The following is a 13769-nucleotide window of genomic DNA, read 5'->3' on the forward strand; positions in this document are numbered from 1 at the left end:
GTTTTAATCAACATCAGTATATTGGTCTCCTGGGGATATAAACTTTCCCAAAAATTCATGAGTAATTTTTGATTATGGTTTATCAGACTCTCATACATATACACACAACAGAATATTAACTAAAATAGTGGTGTCTTCTTGATATTTAACCATCAAGAGAAGTTTTTCAGTTGGCTATTTCTTTCAGTAATAATGTATAGCTTTTAAGAATGTTCAAGTTACAATGTTGAGTTTTAAGTCCCAAATTCTACATTTCATTTCTGCCACAGTCTTGGGAAGGAATCCACAGAGGAAAATAAATCTCCAATATAGGCAAATCAACAATGAGACAAGCCTCTCACAGAAACCACCGTACTCCCAGCCCCCCATAGCTCAATCTACTATGTTAACCTAACACACATACTTGGGTATACCTCTGAAAAAATGGTATCCAGAATAATATTACAATCTGGAGGGAAAAAAAAGAAAGAAAGAAAGAAGAAGATCCTCTGAAACGTGATCCCCATAGATAAGAAAGGAAGGGTAGAACTCTAACAGCAACAAAACTGTTTTAAGGGTTAACTTTCTTCAAACTTATGCACTCCTTGATTTCTGACCTAAATCCTTGATCTGTGGCAGAACTAACCCACCTGCCTTGAGATTTGCAGACCACTGGCCTTGAGGCATGAAGGACCAGACTTCCCAGAAGATAAGGCCTTACTACATTCAAAAACAGCTGCCCCAGATGACAGTGAGTCTGTTTACAGTCGTGTCAACATCTGACTCAGAGCCTGGGCATCAGCTTCTCCTAAATGTAGCCCCCACTTCTCTCCTCCCCCACCGTTTCCCATGTCTTCTCCTTTAAAATCCTCTGGCTTCACCGGATGGGGAAGATGGTCTTTGCAATATTGGACCATCATCTTCCAGGTTGCTGGCTTCCTGATTTAAACAGCCTTTCCTTTCCTACCATCATTTGTCTCTTGGGAATTGATTTTGAAGCCAGGAACCGCAGAATCTGAAATCAGAACCGGTTCTCTGTCAGGTAACAGGGCCTGGTCCTTAACTACGAGATGGTGATGCCACCCGTTAGTAAATAAACCCTCGTACAATGAGAGTCTCAGACACATTTCAGTTAGATAATCTAGAGCAGCTGGTGGTGGATGGCTGCCCACAGATGAAGAGAGTAGCAAGAGCATGAGGACAAACATGAGAGAAGGAACAAATTTCCCCTCCTGTGGGGCAAAGGAGAAATTAGAAAATGAGAGAGACCATCAATGTTATCCTCCTCCTCAACATTTATTAAATCCGAGAACAAAGAATTTGAATATTAACAAGTCCCACAGATGATTTTTAAACACACTAGCACTTGGAACCAGAGATCTGAAGGAATAGATAATTAGCAATCCATCCAGGCTGTTTCAAATAATAATGATTTCAGTTACAATTTTGGCATGTACTGAAGATAAATTAATTTATTGTCACATTATAGGAATGCCTTATATCATGATAGATATTTTGTGTAATGGACTGAAGATAAATTCTTATTCTTTAGGATACAGATGCTAATATTAACATTCTGCTGTGAAAATTTGAGAGCCTGGGGAAAAAAAAAAACTTATTCTGACAGAAAAGCATCCTCTTCTTATACTAAATGAAACTCAGTGGTTCATTTTAAAATATATTAATTGAGGGCACCTGGGTGGCTCAGTCCGTTAAGCCTCCAACATGTGATTTCAGCGCAGGTCATGATTTCAGGGTCATGATTTCAGGGTCGTGAGATCAAGCCCCGTGTGGGGCTCTGCGCTGGGCACTCTCTCTCTCCCTCTGCCCGTCCCCACCCTGCTTGCATTCTCTTTCTTTCTAAAAAAATAACATAAAACAAATCTTTTTTTAAAAATAAAAATAAATTGGCCACAAAAATATGAATGACATAAAATAAATAGTATTTAACAAGTCTGTTGTGATTGAATTAATACCACTAAAAGCAAATACAATACTAAATAACTTGTTGCAAATTTGCAAATGACACAGACTAAATGACTAAATCTCCTTTATATTAATATATATATATATATATATATATATATATATATATATAAAATACCAAAAATGTGTCTCTTAAAATTCTGACTTATAGAAAGGTTTATATTTATTTTATATTTCAGGAAGCAGATTTACTTGTATTCATTCTCTTAAATTAACTTTTTCTAGTTTTATATGAATTTTGGCTCTTTGACTGAAATTGTTTGTCTTATGTGTAATTCACTGTATTTAACTATGTATTTTAAAACCCTTAACTTATAGTATCTGGGCTTCCTGAAATTCTTATGTTTTTCACTGATATTTTAGAATATTTTTCTTCTGAAATCCCAATTTGTCCTTAAGAGTGCAATAGCTATATTATAAGTCAGAGTAAGCCTAAAATGGAGCAAAAAACAAAAATATGAACTGATAATTAGGAATTAATATATTCTTCTTTTAAGGTACTTAGGAACCTTATTTGTTTGCCATAACAAATTACCACAGGCATATATTTTCTCACAATCTGGAGACCAGAAGCCTGAAATCAAGGTGTCAGCAGGGCTGTGCTCGCTCCTAAGACTCTGGGGAATTGATTTGGGCATATTCGGTTGTAGGGTCCTCCGTGCCTTTGTCTCATCTACACGGTAATATAGATTGCACATAATCAAATTCTGTTTTGATGATTTTCTTGCTTAATCTAATAAATAATTTTCAAATCACCTTTAGACTTCTATTCAGAATGTCTGGTTCTATTGCTGAAGATCTTTCTCTAGTTTATACTTGATGCATAAATTTGCTTACATGGTTGATTCTGAAAACCATGCTGAATATGTTTGCACAGTATTAGCAATGAATTTTATGGCTTGCTTTTTTCCATCATAAACCTATGCACATAAAAAGTAATACTGATAAGAGTCAATGTTTGTTGAGTATGCGTGGTGTGTCAGATGCTTTTCAAATGCTTTAGTTTTTTTAAAGATTGGTTTATTTCTACAGAGGCAGGGAGAGGCAGAGGGAGAGAATCTTCATGCAGACTCCCACTGAGTATGGAGCCAGACTCAGGGCTCAATCTCATGCCCCCGAGATCATGCCCTGAGCTAAAACCAGGTCTGACATCCAACCGACTAAGCCTCCCAGGCACCCCTCAAATGCTTTAAATTCATTCTAGTATTTAATTTTTATAGCAACTCTATGTAGGAGGTATTAGTGTTACTACGTGGGTCAGATAACCTAGTGAAGGCCAGGCTCTAGAGCCCCTGTAATTGAACAACACACATGTGTTAAACATGGTCGTGCAACTATATAGAAAAGAATCCTTGGTTCACATCATATTCACCTGGTAGATCAAGGACTGGCAGATTATGGCCTGCAGACCAAATTCTACTTACTGATGCTTTTGTAAATAACAGCTGCACCCATGTGTTTATGTGTCACAGTTGCTTTCTTACTATAATGGCAGTCAAGTAGTTGCAACGGAGACAATATGGCCAGAAAAACCCTATATATTTCTAAATAGCCCTTTGCAGAAAACGTTGGCTGATTTCTGTTCTAGATTATCATGATATGATATAGAACAACTGGCCTTTAGATCATGAAAGATTTTCTTTTTCAAACTGGTCCAAAAAAGTGAACATTTACATGTGTTCATGGACTGTTTCATTATTCTTCCAGATACTCTACATTCATGCTTCCAAACACCCCTTTATTCAAGATGGGTAAAATAAAGTAAACGTTTTTTAAAATATTCTAGGACAAAGAAATCATGAAAAAGCATGGTCCCCTCAGTGCAGTTGCTTTGGGTAATTTATACACTGCATTTTAAGCTGCACATATTAAACTAATAATATGGACAACAATCCTCTTAAAGGAACTCATACTTCTTTCAGAATAATTAACCTAAGCCCTTTTTAAAGAGACTTATTTTACCTTTTGCGCTCCTGGGGTCTGTTTTCCAAACTGCAGCCAGATCAGAGTCACCACTCTGCTCAAATCTCCCGGTGATTTTCCATCTCATTCAGACTTTCCAACATCCAAAACCCTTATCATGACTCAGAAGCCTCAAATGAGCCCGCTCCTCTCTCCCTGATCTTGGCCAGCACTGTGCTCCCCTCGCCCGCTGTGCCTCAGCTACTCTGGTCAGCAGGCTTTCATCTCACACAACAGAAGTGCTCTGTCTCAGGGATTTGGCTTTGTGTTTCTCCACCTGGTGTTCTTGTCCCCACCCCACCCCATATCTACAGTTTACACCCTCACTTTTCTTTTCTCCAGCACTGCCAATAGGCTTTTTCTATTTCTCTTTATAAAATAGAAATCTTTCAGCACCTGTGTTCATTTTCTATTTTGCTCACTGCCATATTCTCAGCACTTGAAAAATTGAATAGAACACATTGATCTTCAATGAATGTTTTTAATAAACAAGTGAATGAATATGAAAAAAAGTGAGAAATATCTGTATGTATTGATAAGTTATCCTCACCATATTGTCGAATAAAAAAGCTATAGAAAAAGAATGTCATGACACAATTTGTGTAAAATTATACATAAATATATCAGCATGTAAATATATACTGTAAATTTTATGTCTATATTACATAAGTGCACATATACCTAAATACGAAGACACACCCTTATATAAGTTAATTTGAAAAGAAATGAAGAAAGAGGGAAAAAGGAAAAGGAAGGAAAGAAGGTCAGGAAGGAATGTCTGAAGAGATATCATCCAATCCTAACTGTAAATAGTAATGATGCCTGGCGGACAGGATTTAATGTGTGTTTTTATGTGCGGGTCTAGGCAGATTGTGATAGCAGGATACTGTAGAGTTTTTATTTTTTATTTTATATCACACTCTACTGTCTGTTTTTTTAATTTAAAAAATAATATTTTAATTTCATAATTTTATTACAGTTATAACATATAACTGACAATGTTAAGCCAATGTTTCAATTTAAATTTAACAATAGGTGTACTGTTGGCTCTTAGTTTGAAATGAATACTATGTATTAAATTAACAAATATATTTTATTATAAATATTTATTTTAAAATAAAAAATTGTTGGGTTTTACCAAATTTTGCCAGTGCATTTCAGGATCATGCCAAGCGTTTTTCTAAATATGCTAACTTCTTAGGACAGAGTTTACGAATAATGTCAGATGTAGATGACCTAATAAGACCATTATTTCTATTTAAGAAATGATCTAGTAGATGTAAACCTTTACCTCTGTCATTCACTGTCATTCATTAGAAACATTCGATAGTTCAGGCTTTCAAGAATAGGATTGTTTTCCAGGCTAGATGGTGCTTATGAATTTGCTTTCATTTTAAAAGGCAAATTCTGAATTTCAACATTAAAAAAAGTATGTATATAATATAGAGATCAAGTTACTGTAAACACAGATTAGCCAAGGCTTGTGCATTGTGCAACACAGATTTTTATTTTTATTTATTAATTTTTTTCTAGAGAGGGAAGGTCGGGGAGGGCCAGAGGGCAGAAGGAGAGAATCCTAAGCAGGCTCCACACCCAGCACCGAACCCAACGTGGGGCTCAATCTCACAACCTTGAGACCAAGAACTGAACCAAAATCAAGAGTCAAATGTTTAACCAACTGAGCCACCCAGGCACCCCCAGATTTTAATTGAAATATAATTTTCCCTGGAAAAAGTTAGTTTCTGAAATACAAATTCAGTTTGCCTTTGTTTACATCAATTTGTTAAAATCAGCAACTTGAGCGAAGAAAACTTTTTTTTGTTTGCAATTTTAATAGTAGAGAAGAAAAAATGACAATTTCAAAATGAAAACTTCTATATGAGATTATATTATGTTATTATTTAGGTATAAAATATACATTGCAATATAATCTGACTGATACCTAGATAATAGTCCAAAATATATACTTCAGGGGCGCCTGGGTGGCACAGCGGTTAAGCGTCTGCCTTCAGCTCAGGGTGTGATCCCGGCGTTCCGGGATCGAGCCCCACATCGGGCTCCTCTGCTATGAGCCTGCTTCTTCCTCTCCCACTCCCCCTGCTTGTGTTCCCTCTCTCGCTGGCTGTCTCTCTGTCACATAAATAAATAAAATCTTTAAAATATATATATATATATACTTCAGTAGTTAGTCCATGTCATTCTAGTAAAAAATTTTGTGATATAAATAAATCATCTTCAAAATTAATTCACTCAACAAATATTTATCAAGTGTCACTATCATTACAGAAAGAAACTACGCTTTGTTGTAAGAACATATTCAACAATGCCCTGCTTTCAAATAGCTGATGCTAGAAAAAATATGTGTCCTAAAAATAGCTATGATAATCTAGTAAATATAGTAGGCATGGTAAATGAAATCTGAATAAAATATTAGGACAGAGTGGGTGGGGAGAGAGAGACACGGAGACGGAGAATGACAATTATGGACTAGGCAAACTGATTTTCTATCTTCTTCATGCTAAAGTAATGGCCATGCTATTTTTAAACTTTTTAAATTGTGGCCAGAACACTTAACATGAGATGAACCCTCTTAATTTTTCAGTATACAGTACAGTATGGGTAACTCCAGAGACAATGTTGTACAGAAAATAGTTCTGTAGAACTCATTCATCTTATGTGACTAAAATTTTATGCCCACTGATTAGCACCTGACCATGTCCCCCTCCCCAACATTCCACTCTCTCATTCTGTGGATTTGACTACTTTAAATATCTTGCACAAGTGGAAACATGCGATATTTATCCATGACTTATTTCACTTAGCAGAATGCCCTCAAGTTTCATTTATGTTGTCACGTAACAAAGAATTTCCTTCTTTTTAAATATTCCATTGTGAGTGTATACCACATTTTCTTATATACCATTCAGTTGTTGATGGACGTTCAGGTTGTTCCCACGTCTTGTCTCTCATGAACAGTGTTGCAATGAGTATATGAGTGCTAATGTCTCTCTGAAATCCTGATTTCAATTATTTTGGTTAAATACCCAGAAGCTTTATGATCATGTGGTAATTCTATTCCTAATTTTTTTGCGGAACTGCCATGCTGTTTTCCATAGCAGCTTCACCATTCTGCATTCCCACCAGCAGTGTTCAAGAGTTCCAATTTCTCACATCCTTGCCAACAGTTGTTTTTTTATGATAATAATTATCTTGTCAGGTGTGAGGTGTTATCTTATTCTAGTTTTGATTTGCATTTCCCTAATGATGAGTGATGTTGAGCATCTTTGCATATGCCCCTTGGCCATTTGTTTGTCTTCTTTGGGGAAATGTAATGGAGAGAGGAGAGATTTGTTTTTTAAGACACAAAAATTATCCATGTTAGATTTTTATTCACAAGAATGCACAAAATCTATTAAAACATTATCTGGAAAGACTTCGAGAATTCCCTGAATGTAGGGTTTTGCCATGGCTCTGAAGCAAACTACCCTTGATAGGATCTTACCTCCACTTCTTGCTCATGTGTGACGTTATGTTACTTTGTCTCTCTCTGCCTCAATTATACTGTTGTGAAATGGACCTTATAATAATACCTATATGAATATTAATATAAATGGGTATATTAAATATAATATAAACATATCAAGATGAGTATTATAATAATACTTGTATGTAGAATAACCTTTACAGGGTTTATCTGAGGACTAAATGAATCAACCTATTTGTTGCAGATATTGCCAAAGGACCACTATATATCACATAATCCATTTTCCTCGTTCTTTTTTAGAAAAGAAGAACTGCAATTTGGATAGAAACAGTGATGTATCCAGCTCAAAAAACATTTCTAGGCTCTTTTAAGAAGAATGGTGAACAAGCGACACAGATCTGACTAGTGATATAAACAGAAACCACTAGATGCTGGCTCATTCCCAAAAGCCCATAAAGATGCTTGGGGAGGGGGTAGTAGACTCATGTGGCAGGCACTGTCTTCCCCATTCTTCCCACTTGGAATACTACTGTGATACCAGGAGGACAGAACAATTCTTAGGGCCATGAGGACAAGAGTCAAGCCTTAAGAACAATGGAGAAAACACAAAGAATCTGAACACGGGTGCTATCATGGAGTTCACTTGAACAAACCCTAGGAAGCCCACCTACATGATGGCTTGTTTTGGGGTTCTGTAGGGAGCTTAAACTATTCCAGATTCAGTCTCTAATGTGCGACTGAACCAATGATAACCAGATATGATTTGTAAGGAATTTGGAACAATCACTTCACTCTAAAGTTCTGTTCTTAATATGTTTTGAAAGTGTCCATACAGATGAACTTAATGGATCTGAGAGCTTTCTTTTAGTCAGCTGGCTGGATAAACTATGAATGAAACTGTATGATGCCACATTTTCCAAACAGTAAAGATGGTAAAAACAAGTTAATAAAAATTAATTGCAAATAATTTTTATTTGTAATTGTTGTAGAGTCAGATAATGGCGACACAATTAAAACCCAAATAGCATTAGTATCAAGAATTCTAATGATTTATATTGGGATTTTCTTTTTAGGTCCAGATGTATAGGCTGTAACTTATTTTTTTATTTCATTTTGTTTTGCTCTATGTAATGTTTAGTTTATATGATTTTTAATCTGCCAGTTCTTAAATGTGTGTTGTCTGTTCTATACATAGTCATGTGAGTAGTGGATTAATATCAAGGACGGTAACTAGTAGTACTATTGATAAACTCCTTGGTACAACTTCCCTGGTGGGTCTTTTTTTATAGTGAGTGGCCATGTTGCCTCTGGCACAACTGATCCTTGCATTTCAAGTATCTTCCTAATTGATACCAATTACCACAGTAAAGAAAGTCTGTGTTGATCTGAATTAATAATTGTGACGGTATTTTCTGTCATTATACTAACCCAAGTTTTTCTTTTCCAACCAGTTTAAGATTCTACTACTATCTCATAAAACAGAGGCATCCTTTTACAGACTCCTATCAAAGACAAAAGTAGAACATTAGAGAGTATTTCCAGGGGCACCTGGGTGATGCGCTGAACTAAGTGTCTCTTGATCAGAGCTCAGGTCTCGATCTCAGGATAGTGTGTTCAAGCCCTGTGTTGGGCTCCGCTAGATGTGGAGCCTACTTAGAGGGAAAAAAAAAGAGTATTTCCAGATTTTGGAATTAAGGGAAACCCTATAACATGCCATTAATATTTGTTTGATTTTGGAAATGAGTTTATCAAACTGATAATTGGATGTGTAATACGTGCTGGTGACGCAATACCAATGCTATACCTAACGATATCTGTTGAGGATTTTTCCCGTCCTGCTGAAGAACATCCATAAAGACATCATATTCTTTCTTACTTTCCTAATCTTGTAGAAAAATGGAACTCTGAATTACTCAATGACTTCAAAAAGCACAGCCCAGAAACAGGGTTATCTTTGTCATTCAGGCAGCTGAGAGTGCAGAGTAATCAAGTAGGTACAGAGGCACACAGTTCTGCCTAATTTTACCACTAATCCTTTTTTCCCCAGTAATCTCCTGAATAATTCCCTTAATCTACATTGCTCTAAGTACTCAGAGACAACTCTTCTCAGCGTGAATATGCATAGGCTTGACAGTTTAGAAAGAATATAATTGTGGTCTTGGATTTGCTTTATGTCCCTTAAACCTCATTTTTCCTACAGTGTTTTCAATAGGCGATTTGGTGATAAAGTGGCAAGGGGTTAGATGACATAATAGCAAAATCTCAGGAAATTAAATATTGTTTAACAATAAAATATATAAGCAAGAATGAAAACATAGATTATCTTCTGTTCCTGAAGTGGATGTGACCTTGAATACAGATATATACAGGATAGATGAATCAGATTTTAAAAAGGGGTTTATGCAGACCGTTTTTATTGTAATACAGATTTTTAAATGTTCTTGTGATCTAATTACAAAAACTTAATGTTTTGTAATTTTGTAATGCAATTAAAAAAGTAAACTGAAGTAGCAAAATTCAAACTGTCTGAAGTCAGAGGCTTTTCCCTTTGCATAAGTTTATAAAATTGCTACAGAATGATATTTTTAGCAAAGAGATCTTAAACATAAAATGAAGAAGCTAAAGTGAACAACAAAGCAGATGTCAAGTTGCTGACTATTCATATTAAAATGAATATGTCCATTAATTTTAAATTTCTGTAATAATGTTTTTTTTTTTAAGATTTTATTTATTTATTTGACAGAGATAGACACAGCCAGTGAGAGAGGGAACACAAGCAGGGGGAATGGGAGAGGAAGAAGCAGGCTCATAGCGGAGGAGCCTGATGTGGGGCTCGATCCCATAACGCCAGGATCACGCCCTGAGCCGAAGGCAGACGCTTAACTGCTGTGCCACCCAGGCGCCCCTCTGTAATAATATGTTTATCTTTAAAAATGTCATTATGTATATGACATTATATCATTTATCCAGAAAAGGAAATTTAGATCATGAAAATGGACTCTGTGTGTATTAGTTTTTGAGAGGCTTTGTGGAACCCAACAGCTCCCATTTCAACATTTTTATGTGGGTGGGTTTTAATCTTGTTATCCATTTGTGCATAAAATTTTGAAAAAAGTCAAATGTCTTGGTATCATCTCCTTAATTCTTTCTCCCCACCCCCATGCCCACACACACCCACCAGTCTTCATCTTTTCCCCAGTGCGGCTGTTCTTTCCATCCCCCAACCCTAGTCAGGAACAGTTTGTCATTACATATGCTTTAGGGATTCCCATGTATAAAACTGACTGCTTCCCATAAGAAGGGAAATTTTATTTCCCTGATATTTTGTCATTAATTAGAAGGACATGTTATCCTCAAAGGACCAGAAGGGTGAGCAAAATTTCAGTAGAGACATTTCCCCCTGAAATGTACAATACTTTCTCTACAATGAGAGCTGTAGTTCCTGATTATCTTTTCTGAATAATTGTTGTTATTTTATAGGGCATGATATAATAAAAGTTTTTACTTTATCATCATAGCAGTAATGTGGATAATGGTGATATATGTGAGCCATAATATCTTTCAGAAGAATAATTTTGATATAATTCTGCATGGCACTGCAGAGACATATGAGAGCTCTCTTTCTATTTGTGAAGAATTATAAAGTAAGAGTTTAAAATGTATGTGGCAATGAATTTTTAAAATCACATTATAAATGTTTCTTCTATCAATTGCACCGCTCATCAAATTGAATGTAATATACTGGCATGTGTTCAGAAGATATTTGGATTCCCTAAAAGTATAGGATACAAAACATTCATATTGTAAACACCCAGAAGCAATGAAAAATGCATAACATTATATAAGCTAAACGACTAAGATCAATTTATTCCTTACAGCTAATGCTTCTTTCCTTTAACGGCTTATACATAAGTTCATCTTTTAATATTTTATTGATAAGTACTCAGTCTTCAAATCGACTCATCTGTAACCATATAGACTTTTTTAAAAAAAGTAGCAAAACAAAATCATGCAAGAATAAAGCTAGAGTGATCTTACATATATAACATTCAGAAAAAAAGAAAAACAACACAGTGAGAATTATTATTTTATACCAGTAATACTAGTATGGCATAGCCTTTGGTAATAATATTCCTCTGTGATCTGTCTTGGTTTTGTTTTCTTTTTTAAAAAACACACAGATTCTACAAAAAATGTTTATTAGTTTTAAGTGCGATTTAAAAGATAATGGATATTATCTTTCAATACAAACATAACTATAATATGTACGTATGTGTACATACATATGTATGTATATATATTTATTTTCCCTTTCCAGACCCAGGGAAGTAGCACACTTATCATGCCCTCATTTTTTTTAATTTGATTTCTGATGTTATTAGCACTGTGCAAAAATGTGAATATTAGCTCATTTTCTCCATTTTAATGATAACAAAAATTAAACTAATGGAACATAGGCAGAACATGAGATTTTCCTGTAGGATTATATTTACCTATGTTTCATTAGTCCAATTCCATATTCTACAGAAGGGTCTCATGTCCTGCATTAGGCAATGTAGGAGAGTCATATGCTTCCAGTAAATTTATGTTTTTCCAATTAAATAGTCTTTTCTCTTATCAGCCTGAATGAAAATATGAATTTTCACAGAGTTATTTCAATGGAATACACCTAAAACTGAAAGAGTCTTCTCTCTGTTAAAGAATTAAAATAAAAATCAATTAGTCTGATCGTTCCCAGTACTTTTATTAGTTATTATGAAACGGTAGAGTGTTTTGTCTAAATGTCTGGCTATTCTTTTTTTTTTTTAAAGATTTTATTTATTTATTTGACAGAGATAGAGACAGCCAGCGAGAGAGGGAACACAAGCAGGGGGAGTGGGAGAGGAAGAATCAGGCTCATAGCGGAGGAGCCTGATGTGGGGCTCGATCCCATAATGCCGGGATCACGCCCTGAGCCGAAGGCAGGCACTTAACCACTGTGCCACCCAGGCGCCCCTATGTCTGGCTATTCTTAATCTTGAATGAAATTATTTTGTTTTACTTAGAAATGAATCTCTTTGTCATTAGGTCCCAGTTGGCTGATTGATTAAATTTTATCAAAATTCTACTGTTATTATAATGTATTAACTTAAACTGAATTTGTTTGTATAAATACATAATGAACTATCATCCCTGTGTGTTTATTTTGTGTCTGTATGAGATAATGACTCTTTACTACCTCAGAAGAGAGTTTGAACACTACTTTTGAAGGTTATTAATATCTTATGTATAACTATTCTTACATATGTAGTCTTATTTATTTCCCAAAGATCAGAATGACACCACTACATATACACTCTACTCCTCTCAGTCAAACTGGGGCAAAAATCAAAGTCAATGACTTTCCCACTCTCTTCCTTCAGCAGATCTTGCCCCTGAATGGATAATTAGGAAACATGAAAAGAATGGAGTTTCAAAAATTGATAAGGTAAACATATTAGAGTAAAAACAAAGCGTATGGCTTGCAATTACAAATTAAGCAACCAGAATAAAGATTAGAAGACCAAAAAAAAAAAAAAAAGTCAAGGGAAACTTTCTAAAGGTTATACTTAGTAGCAATTATTATTAACTGTATTGTCAAATACATTAAAGTATAGTTTGCCTAAATTCAAGGAATAATGTAATGCATAACCAATTTTTCTTTAGCTTACAAATTAAGGTTAATTCTACTTGTTAAACTTCATATTAGCCAGCACTTAATACATTGCTCCATTTTACTAAGGAATTTAAACTAAAAAATAATACTACAAATGTATTTTACATTCTTTGTTTTACCAAGTCTTTCAGGTCTCTAACAGAACCTTATTGAGAGAACCGTGCCTTCCTGTAATAACAATATAAATCCAGCTTTAGAAACCTCTGATTCTGACTCTACCATTTGAGTGAACTAGAGTCTGTTTAGTAACTTCAGGATATCGGGTGGTTTATTAAACCGGAAAAGACAAGACTACATAATGCTGTGTAAAAATGAAACTTGCCTTGACTGATTCTATTGCCTGTTAAGGACATGTTATCTAAACTAGCATCCAAAGTAATCAAATACAAGGTTATACACTATTGAACTAAATGGTTCTAATTTGACCATGGGGATAATAAGCGATAAGCCCAAAAGCTTGTGCTTGACCCCAGATTTACAGTATGTAAGGTGGGAAAATCGAAACTCATGGTAGCTGCGATGACTTCTGACTACTAAGTAGAGCGGTACTTGGTGCAGACTCCTCCACAGATTAAGGATGTAACCAAACTAACGTTAATTTGCTCCTTGGTGCATTCATGATAGAAACTACATAAGGTAGAGCTGTCACACAAAGGAAACTTT

The sequence above is a fragment of the Ursus americanus genome, chromosome 13, assembly GCF_024610735.1.
Source record: "Ursus americanus isolate L20-20 chromosome 13, mUrsAme1.1.p, whole genome shotgun sequence".
NCBI classification, from domain to species: Eukaryota; Metazoa; Chordata; class Mammalia; order Carnivora; family Ursidae; genus Ursus; species Ursus americanus.